We start from the raw sequence: 11,855 nt of genomic DNA on the forward strand, positions 1-11,855 counted from the left end.
TCCTATCTTTTGTTTTCTATATGCTCAACTAAAAGCATCAAACTCTTTTCCATTTATACAGTTTTTTTCCTGTATTATGATGTCATCCATCCAGTGGATAAGCTGTGTACCATGTAGCTCAAAGTCATCCAGATCTTCAGCCACAATCTTATGACAAATACTGGGGCTATGCAGATATCCTTGTGAGAAATGTGTCAAAATATATTTTTGGCTCTACCAAGTGAAAGCAAATTGCTACCACTGTTTAGAATCTATTAGGATAGTAAGAAAGCATTGGCTAAATTAATAATTGCATACCAAGTCCCACCATATTTCTGGCTGCTTTTTTATTAAAGTAATGGTATCTGGAACAGCAGCATAAAAGGGAGGAGTGACCTTATTCATTTGATTGTAATTCACTCTTATCCTCCCATGTCCCATCTGACTTTTTTACTGGCCAGGCAGTATTATTCCACAAAGTGGCTGTAGAAAGTAACACTCCTGGATCAACATATCCCTTTATGGTAGTGGTAACTTCATCTTGCCCACCTGGTGCACAAAAGTGCCTGAAAGTAACACTTCAGAAGGTTCAGATAAAGTGATTGGGTCCATTTTTATTTTACCAACTAAAACTGTATTAATTCCTGTCTTCCTTACTGCAGATTGGTATCCCCTCTCAGGAAAATTTATAGTCATACCTCTTAATATACCTATCCGAATAATATTTTCAGGTATGGGTACACAATTACCAAAGTATATTCTTTCTTAGGTAATTGTTCAATTTTCATCATTAGGTTGACTTTTCTGGCCGATATTTCAGCCATTTCCAATCCTATGATAGTGATAGGAGTTCAATTTTTAAACTTATCAGGACTTCCATTTATAAGGGAGGTTTTTTCCCCAGTATCTATTAATGCACTAGTTACAATATTTGATTCATTTTTCCAATATATAATCAAATTGATATGGGGTCTGTAATCCCATATGTATATTTCTTATATCTGATCTGGGGTTTGGACAACTTCCCATTCTTCCTGAAGGTGTGACAAACTTGGATACAAGGGTTCAGGATGATCTGTAAGGACAGTTCTTACTTTTCTATTTTGTTTGGTATCAAGTTCTTTTTCTCAGTACATTCCATGTAACCCAATGGTTGGAATACCATCTGTGCTTCCAAAATCTACCCCTGCCCTTGATAGAGCAGTAAACAATTCATTTCTTGTCAATCTATTCTGATTTTCATTCTGCTAACTACTTATTCTTCTCTCCTAGGAAGTTTGTCCTTTCCCCAGTACCCTAAATCACTTAAATGTGAAATCTTGTCTAGCACCTCCAAAAAGGGTGTCCTATTTCCCCAATCATTAGTCAAAATTAAGTGCTTGTAAGTAGGAGAAGTTGTCTTCATTATTGTATTCTTATGGTAAACTGCAAAGGGTGTATCATAGTATGCATCTGCATTTCTAATCATTATGTCAGTCATCCTTACCTCCTCCTTTAGCTTTCTTATACAGTCCCTAAATGAATAACAGGATCTGTCACTACTAGGCCACATAGAATCAGGTGCCTATTGCAGCCTTCTGCAGCCAAAGATAACAGATTAGTCATGTTTTTACCACCTTGCAGATTATAATCTCTAAAAGCTTGCTATACAAAAAGATTCTAATACTTATAAATTTCAAGCAATCCACACCATTGATTGATACTCCTGCATCCCCTTCATCAACATCCAAAATATTACCTATTCTCCCACCATTTGGGTGAACAGATTCAAAATATCTGTGATCTTCTAATGAGAAAATCCTTAATTATTTCCCTAATTACTGGGTCACCTTCTTGATTCTCCTGTTTCTGCCTCACTATTGGGCATGTTTCTGCCAGAGGAGCTTCTCCCTTTAATGCTTTTTTCACTTTCTTACATTGACTTTCTTATATTTTCCTCTGAAGCTCTTTCCTTGTAGTAATCATTGTGGCAACTAGGCTGGGTCTGTACAAAAGTCACATGCACACTTCATTTGTCAGCCCTTAGCATCTTCTGGGCTAAATGAATAGCCTTTTCTTCCACCAGAGGATGCCCCCCTCCCCCCCACAACTTGCTCTTTTAAAGGAGAGCTGGAAAGCTGAGAATTCCCATGAAAACCAGCAATGCCTTCTTCCATCTGAATTTTTGCTTTAACAGCTTGTCTCTGCATTTATACATAATACAGTAGATTTTCAATAAAATACAGCCTCTCCTACATACCTCTACCAGTTCTTTCCTTGGTTTTATTGGTATTCCTTGCAAACACCTTTCAAATCTCCAGGTTCTCCCTCCTGTAACTTCAATTCCCAGTGTCAGGGGGTCCAGTGCTTTTAGCCATTCCCTTGCTAGGGAAGAATGCTGTAAATCCTCCCATCCTGAGATTTCTACTTATTCCTCTTAACACTTTTTGCTTCCAAATAGAGATTTTATACCATGAGATCTTGTTTATGATGCCAAATATATCACCCAGGCAATATTCACAGCAGTAAGGATGACTATGAGTATGCTGGCATAATTCTGAATCTCAAACTATAAAAGACTCTCTATATAGAAGGCAGAAGAAAAAAAAAAGACATTTATTCTGACACCTGAAAGCCAAATCCCAACCTCAGAAAGTTAAATCTGTCATAGTTGCCAAGAAGTCAATACACATTGGCATGGCTAGGGACAAAGGCATTCCCAAGACTCCTTTACCCTTCCAGTGGCTTCTCACAAACAAACACTCATGAGACTTGTTGGGCCTGCTGACCTGTGTCTTCTCTCCTCTTCTATGACTGCTCACATTACATTCCTCGTGGTTCTTCTCCACGTTTCCTGTACCATCTGTTCAGCAAGTTCCTCCCATCACATATGACTTAGGCTTCCAGGTGATGTAAGCAGGTCACATGAGCCTATTAATGAATGGGAAAGATGTTTCCATTTAAATTGCTATTAAAAGTTGATATCATAAGAAAATAGCTGGCCATAACTAAAGATGCTTATCTTGAAAACTTGGAAGGGAGAAGGAAGGGGTGGAGCACATTACCTTTATAAAAATTATTTGAAGTTCTGCCATGTTGAAGAGTGATTAGATTTATCCTGTTTGTCCTCAGAGCTCACAACTAGGAGAAATGAGCAAAGGGTTCATAGAATCAAATTTAAGTTTTGTATCAGATAATACTTCCTTACAATTAGATCTGTCCAAAGTGGGAATGAGCTGCCTCAAGACATGTTGGATTGCCCCTTCTGTGAGGTCTTTAAGTAGAGATTGGATGACCACTCATTGAATATACAGTAATGGAGTTTCTTTTCCAATTTAAGTTGGACTAGATGGCCTATGTGACCCCATCCTACTCTCAAATTCTGTGACACTATGATATAAATTGGCTGTTTTAGAAACATGTAATCTTCAGACTTATGATCTGCAATAATTTAAAAGTATATTTCTCCGAGTTACAGATTGTCTAGCATTTCATTAAAGATGATTTAAAAAATGATACGTGTGCAAACCTTAAAGGATTAGATAAATGTGTTACCATATGTTATGAGTACCATTAACAATACTATTACACACTCACATACTGAAAACAAGATAGAATATTCCACTCTATTAATGAAAATGCTGCTCCTATAAAATAAATAGCAATGTCTGGAATTTATATGTGGACTAAGCATGTTATAATGAGCTTAATAGTAGTTCATAGGATACTCCATCATGATATCATTTGCCATGATTTCAGGGATGTCTTCTCTATGTACAATAATTGAAACCTATATTTAACTTGAAATTTTAAATGGTTGTATGAGAGATTAAATGACTGGTACCTGATGACAACAGTATCAGAGATAAAATTGAAATTATACCCACCTATTTTTTGACTATGTGTATATCCAAACATCTTCTTTGTTATCTGTTTTTCTTGGCTTGCAATTACATGAAATTATCTGGAAAACTGAGCAAAGAATGCCTTATGAAACATAATTAACACAGACCAAAAGAGTCTTTATAACATTGTTAATTAGCACAATGGGTTAGCCCTATCCTTCATTACCAATATTATGAAGGTATTTGTCCATGGAAATAATTCTGTAATTTAATTTTGTCTATTTCCCTATACAAATCACCATCTGGGAGATGACTTCATTGTATAATGTTATTAACTGTAGGAATATTAATTTGTTATTATTTGTCATTATAAAATAGTTCTGGTTAACCATACACCTCTTCTGAAGACTGCAAAATAAATTATTCATAATATATCAATGTCTTTCTAACAAATGTAAGAAATATGGAAGGGGTCTTTCTCCGTCATAAATGATATAAAGTAATATACAAGGATAGCAAGTGATTTGACCAAGTTTAAAAAAATGATAACTGAATAAAGTTATTTTATAAGAAAAACAGCTCAGTTTTCTTTACCATCCAGCTCTTCTTCTTTCTACTAGACGATATTGACTCTAAGTGTGTTAAAATCTATGGTTCTAATGTGTTAATACTTTTTTAATATGTGAATTCCTCTGTGGAAAAAAAAATCAAAATTTTAATAGACACTATTGTTAAATAAAATCTGCTCTTCAGAATAACTTCTCTTTTAATTGCTTCTACAATTCTATCAAGCAAAACAATTGGAATTTTAGATGTAGTAGATGTATTTAGATAATTGCTCCTGGTAGGGTTATTCTTCACCGAAGGTCTTAAAATTATAACATTTAACTTAAAGGTCATATCTCACAATTGAAACATCCTGGACATGTTGTCAAAGTATCTGGATGAGAATCCTAGTATAACTATGTCTTAGGTAAATATCCTGAGACAAGTTATTTATCTCTTCTTTTTCATTTGTAAAGTGGGGATGATATTTGCACTACCTGTAAAAGGAATGAAGAGCACATGATGGGTGAGTTAATTATCCAATACAGTCTAATTTGCAGAAGAAAAAATCATAAATGTAAGTAATTAAAAGACCAATGAAGAAGTTTATTGAGGATAAATTCCAGTGTTTTTTTTAATGGCTTAAAAAATACTATGGAAATTCAGATCTTTATTATTGCTCATCTGGAATATTTTAATAGGATCCTAATTAATCTTCTTTTATCCAATCTATCACATTTCTCCATTTTATCTTTCATATAGCAAAGTTATTTTCTTAAAGTGTGAGTATTATACTCCCTTTTGAACAATTCCCAGTGTCCTCATATTGCATTTGGATAAATAAACAGCTCTATTTGCATTCAAAACTGTTTACAATATCACTTCAAGCTACTCTTCCAATTTAATCATACATTAATCCTATTCCATTTTCCACAGTCCAAATCAAACAGGCATTCTTCCTGATATTCATGTGGTAATCAATTTGTCATTGACATCCTTTTGTATGATTTGGTTCCTGTGCCTGGAAGCCAATTCTTTTTCCCATTTGTCATTTAGAATTATAAGATCTTAGGATAAGATCATAAATTTAGAGACAGAAGGTACCTTAGGGATCATGAAATGCAACTACATTATTTCACACATAAGTAAACTAAGGCATAGAGAGAAGTAACTTGTCCAAGATCACACACCTAGAAAGTGTCTAAGATGTGATTCAAATTTACATCTTCCTGGGTTCGAGTTCAGTGCTCTATTTACTACAACATAGATAATTTTTCGTAAACATGTCTTTTGGTCTGCCATTTACATGAAATCTTTTATGATTATCCTAGTTGCTAATATCTTTCCTCAACAAAAAATAAACGAAACTAATAAATAATGGCAATTTTAAAAAAAATCAATGTATTTATTATATATATACACATATATGTGTGTGTGTATATGTATATGTAGAGAGAGAGAGAGCAACTCTGCTTCTTCTTCGTGCATAAAGACATTTATTAAACTTCATCCCTCTGTCAATAGGAACAAGAAATCCCCAACATATTGACTGGGAATGTTTGTAATAGATCAGTGAAGAAGCCCAGATCTTGAAGAGTCATCTGAAGTTTTTCTAAGAATCATTTTTTTATGTATGCTACAAGGAAAATTTACCTTTTTCTAGTATTTAGTTTTTCAATCTTTGTACTATTTTGCCCATTGCAATTTTTCCATTATAGTAAATATTATTTTATTTTCTTACTTTTTCTTGGAACGTCAGGAACTCTATGCCATAGCAAAAAGTAATTAATCACAATTCCTCAAGTATTCAAGTCCTTCTCAATTTATTTGCTTGGATGAGTCAGTAATAGGCAACTCAGTTGTTTATTTTTATTTTTTTGTTTCATTTGTTTTGTTTTATTTTTTAAATTTTGAACACATTTTGCTTTGTCCTTCTGTGTAACTGATCCATTTTTCATTGCAGACTTGAATGACCCTTGAAATGATTGACTATCCCATACCAGCAACTCCTTCAATATCTCCAGCAGTCACTGAAGAGTGCTTTTTAGGAGTGATAATCTGAGTGTGTTCCCTTGAAGTAATATATATATATATTCTTAAAAATCACAGAATTAAAAATAACGCCAAAATTTAAAAAATAAAATATACTTGTATGACATAAATTCCAGCATTTGACTGAGAGAGGACTAACAGTATGTGAGGAAAGAAACCTTCTTAATTTTATCTGGTCAAAATCAGATATTCAGATACTTGATTCAAGTATCTGTGAATAGAACAACATATATATGGTCACTACTGTCACAAATTGAAAATATTTTGGAATTATCTCTCATCATAATTAATTAATACCAAATTATATTTATAGATATACTGTCTCCTCCAATGAAAGATAAGCTCCTTGAGAGTAAGAATTGCTCATTTTTATGTTTTTTTATCTTTTTCATCTACCATAGCATACTTACTTGTTGAGTGATTGATTGTTTGAATGGTTGGTGAAAGCTGTCATCTGAGTGAAGCGTTGTTAGCAAGCTAAGTGGGCCAGTGATAGAGACACAATGATGGAAAACAGGAAGGGTTAATTACTGTGCTATCACCCACATCTTGCTGGGGGAAAAAAACAAACAAAAGCAGAAAAAAGTTTCCAGAACTATTAGGCAAATTTATGGGAGGAAATAGAAATAACTCATATAGTATCAACAGGCATGGGTAGTTGGAAAGGTGGTCAATTGGAGATACCAGCATTGACAGTACCATGGATCCATTAAACTAAGTACATTCACAATCAAAGGCCTTGAAGGCTGCTTTGCTGTGATAATAGATATAACAGATGAATGGAGTTGAATGTTTCCCTCATACTTTCCCAAGCATGACTGCTAAAGATGTGCATATAGCAAGTGGATTGAATACAAATCACCCAGTTAGTAGTGAAGACAGTGATGGTAGTAAGCAATGACAAATCAAATACACATATTAACTTCTAGCTGTTCAAACTATGACAGAACAAAATGGGCCTTAAGGTATTGTCAGTGGTTTCTCTACCTGTATACCAGGACTGACAATCTCCTTAATTCATCCAAGAACTTAATTGATGGGTAATGAGAATGTGAACAAAGCAGATACTGTTTCTTTCCTTTTTCCTTCACCCTATATCATCTGGTGTGAAACTGTGCTCTGATGTGAATAATTAAATACTTCTAGTGAAACAAATAAAAAATGTATTCTAGTTTTTTCCCTTTAGAAATGACTGGGCCATGTTTATGCTTCAGAGACTTTTGAAAGAAGATTAATGGCATGACTATTAGTAAAAAAGATGTCTCTCTATATTATACTGGCATTACTTTTGAATATGAGGTGTCACACATCTTTTCAGAAACTGCTGCATCTACTAGACTGCCTCTGTCTCAGCTGTGACAGATTGTCAAATACAAGGTTTATTTCTATTACCACCTTTGCTGCTTCTTTAATTTGTAGGCTATTTGAAATTGTCTTTCACCTTCATTTTTAATGCATAAATATTGAAAGTAGGCAATTTTGAAATCTGGGAAATTCTAATATTCAATTTCTAATCCAATCTTCTCTTTGGGAAGCCATCCCTGATGAAATCTATCAGATATTGTTTTTTTCCTCTTTTGATTTCCAATTGTTTACCTGTCTTTTCTTTAATACCCAGAACAGAACTATTTGAGCAAGTAATCTGAGAGATATCCTGATTGATCAGAAAGATTGGTAAAAGCCCAAACTTACAGAGATTTGAGTGCAATTTTGCTGGTGGTCTTCTATTAAATTCAGAGGAGAATGCAGAAGATTTGGGATGGAGTAGGGTAAGTGGAGGAAGAATTATTACATTGGTGAATAGAGTTTCTGTATTTAGAGACTTATACACAAATGAAATCACAAAAACACAACCAATCACATGAAGAAAAAATTGACCCATAAAAGTGGGAAAAATTGAAAAAAATATAAGGGTCTCATTTCTTAAGTATGTAGAGAACTGAGTCAAATTTACAAAAATTCAAGTTATTTCCCAATTGATAAATTGTCAAAGGATATGTACAGGCAATTTTCAGCTAAAGAATTCAAAGCTATCTGTAGTCATATAAAAACATTCTAAATCATCATTGATTAGAGAAATGCAAATTAAAATAACTCCTCATACTTATCAGATTGTCTAATATGATAATAAAGAGGAAAATGATAAATGTTGGAGGGGCTGTGGGAGAACAGGGACACCAATGCATTGTTGAATATATATATATGTGTATATATATATATATATATATATATATATATATATATATATATATATATATATATATATATATATATATATATACACATACTTACATACATACCTATATATATATATAGTTGAAAATACTAAATATATCAAAAATTAAACTGCACAGATAAAATTTAATAGAGCATAAAATTTAATATAATATGTGCTAGGAAGCTGTTAATGAAAATAATAACTGATTATCAGAATGGATGGAAAAGCAGATGAATCAATCAGTGAGAGGATATTTATTAATTATTATGTGCTAGGACCTGTTCTAAATGTTGAGGACATAGAGGCCAGCAAGTCAGAGAACAGGAGGAACATTGTACAACTTGAAGACAGTGTGTGTAAAGACATAGACACAGGAGGTGGAATGTCTATCATGGGAAACAACTCATCTTGAGGATGAGGAAACTGAGATAAGTGACTTATTTGTCAGTTAGTTTCTCAGGTTGGATTTCAATTTAGTTTTTCCCCAAGTTCAGGCCCCACACTCTAACCACTATGCCACCTAGCTGTTCCCTATTGACTGGAGGAAACCAGTATAGAGTTTTCATTATGAGAATGATCTTAGCTTTAGGAAGATGATTTTGGCAATTGAGTAGAGCATGGATTAAAAGTTAGAATCAAGGTGTTTTATTAAAATGCCACTGAAAAAGGCAGAGTGAAAAAGAATGAGGATCTGAACTAAAATAATGTCTGTCTGTGGGAGTGGAAAGAAGTCAATGAAAGAGAGTGAAGTAAAGAATTGAGAGAAAAAAATAAAGATGTCTTCTTAGTCAACTAGCTGAGAACAATAAGAGGTTGATAAAGTGTTTTGAAAAAGCTTTAGTCGTTCAAAATATTTGGGATCAGGAGGTAGAGACAAAGTGAAAGAATAAAGAAAGAGACCCCTCGGAACCCTCCTCCAAACTCCTCCAAATATCTTTAAAATGACTAAACAAATTCTAGAATAGCAGAGTGAAACACATTTCCAGCCCCAGACAACTTGAAAGATTGGCAGGAAATGTCTGTTGCACCAGGGTGAGAGAGAAGTGAAGTCCAGGGCAGGCCATGACAGCACAGATCTGACTTTAGGAAACCAGAAGCAGGTCTTGGGAGACACTGAATCAGCAGTTGCAGCAGTTTCTTCCAGAGCTCTCAGTCCATAGACAAAAAGGTGGTCAAATAGGTGACCAGAAAGATCATTTTGCAAGCACTGATATGAGACTCCACTGCTTTGCCCACCCTCAGATCTCGATCACAGTCCTGAGAGGCAGTCCCAGCGTCAGGAGGGGTACATTATAGCAGAGTTTGTGACTACAGTAGAGAGGAGACACTCTTCACAGTTCCGGGACAGAAAAGTGTTCTTGTGATTGCTCACATACTAGAGCACAGGTGAAGGGAGTACTAAACACCTCTACTTAGACCATACAACACTGGAAGAATTGAAAATGGACAAATCTCTAGAAATACCTCTAAAAACAACTGCACAAAATCACTGAAACTTGGAATAGCACAACCTCCATCCTGAAAACAACCTTGTTTTAGCAAAAACTTAAAAATCATCTAATAGGTTGGGGAAATAGGCAAACAAGAAAAAACCCTCTAAGTATAGAAAGAAACTATGGTGAGAAGGAAAATCAACACACCCACACATACACAGACACACACAGACACACACATACAGAAGATATCAAGGTCAAAGCTCTTACATGCAAAGTCTCCAAGAAAATTATTAATTTATCTCAGGCTATAGAAGAGTTCATATTGGATTTTGAAAATCAAATAAGAGAGGCAAAGGAAAAATTGCAAAGAGATTGATGCAAGCAAATCATGAAAAATGGGTGAATGGCTTGGTAAAAGAGATATAAATATTACCAATGAAAATTACTCCTTAAAAAAAGGCATACTAAATGGTAAAAGAGCTCTAAGGATCCAAAGAGGAGAGGAATGCCTCAACAAAGTAGAACTGGTCAAATAAAAAAGGAGTTCCAAAAACTCACTGAATAAAATGATATCCAAAATAAATTAAAATGAAACAAATGGAAGCTAATGTGCTGGGGTTGGAAGCTCAATTCCATGTGGACAGTCTCGGGCGGGTAAAGGTGGGAACTTCTAAATCTTAGAGTTCTCACGAGACCCCCCAGGAAACGACTGGGAATCGAGGTGAACCGAGCTATCTCGTGTATTTCCGCCTCTTCCCGTGAGAAACGTGATGGGAGAGAGCTCTCCCCACCCTCGAGATTGTCCCAGATCTGGGCACACCTAACAGGCACAGTATTCAGATGCAAACTATGCAACTGGAGAACTTAAGTAGGATCAGGAAAGCCTGAAAGCTCTCTTGGGCGGAGGGGCGCGGAGCGGACAGGACACAAGGCTCCGCTTTCCCTCTTTCTTCTCTCCCCTCCCCCTCTCTCCCCACTTATACTTCTACTTCCAATCTCTTATTGTAAGATCTTTGCCTCCTTGGGAGATTCTTCGCTCCCTCCTAAGGAAGAATTCCCCTGCACTTGTAACTAGACCCTGAAATAAAGCTCAACCCTTGTTCGACTCCGAAACGTCCTTTCTCTCATATGAGCATCCGGTTTGGCCAACCGAAGACCTCCGATAGAGGTAAGGGAAGACTCGGGTAGCCCTCAGGCCTCTAGGCCTGGCACTAATGACTTTATGAGGTATCAAGAAGCAATGAAATGAAACCAAAAGAATATGAAAAAATTAAAAAAAAACCCAAACTATCTCATTGAAAATCAATTGACCAGCAAAATAGATCCAGCAGATATAATTTATAATCTATTGGATTGTCTGAAAGGCAAGCAAGGCCTGGATATCATCATTCAAGGAATTATCAAAGAAAAATGCCTTGATATTCCAGAACCAAAACATGAAATAGAAATTGAAAGAATCCAGCAATCATTTCATGAAAGAGATACCAAAAGAAAAATTACCAGGAATATTATAGTCAAATTCCAGAGTTCTTAGGTAAAGGAGAAAATATTATAAACAGCCAGAAAGAAGCAATTCAAGGATGATATAGCCACAGTAAGGATAACATAAGATTTAGCAGTTCCTACATTAAAGGATCAGAGGGTATTGAATATGATATTCTGGATGGCAAAAAATCTAGTAATGCAAGCAAGAATCCCCTACCCAGTAAAACTGAAAATAATTCTTCAGGGACAAAAATGAAAATTCAGTGAGATGGAAAACGTTCAGGCATTCTTGAGGAAAAGAACAGAGTCGCATAG

The sequence above is a fragment of the Notamacropus eugenii genome, chromosome 6, assembly GCF_028372415.1.
Source record: "Notamacropus eugenii isolate mMacEug1 chromosome 6, mMacEug1.pri_v2, whole genome shotgun sequence".
NCBI lineage: Eukaryota > Metazoa > Chordata > Mammalia > Diprotodontia > Macropodidae > Notamacropus > Notamacropus eugenii.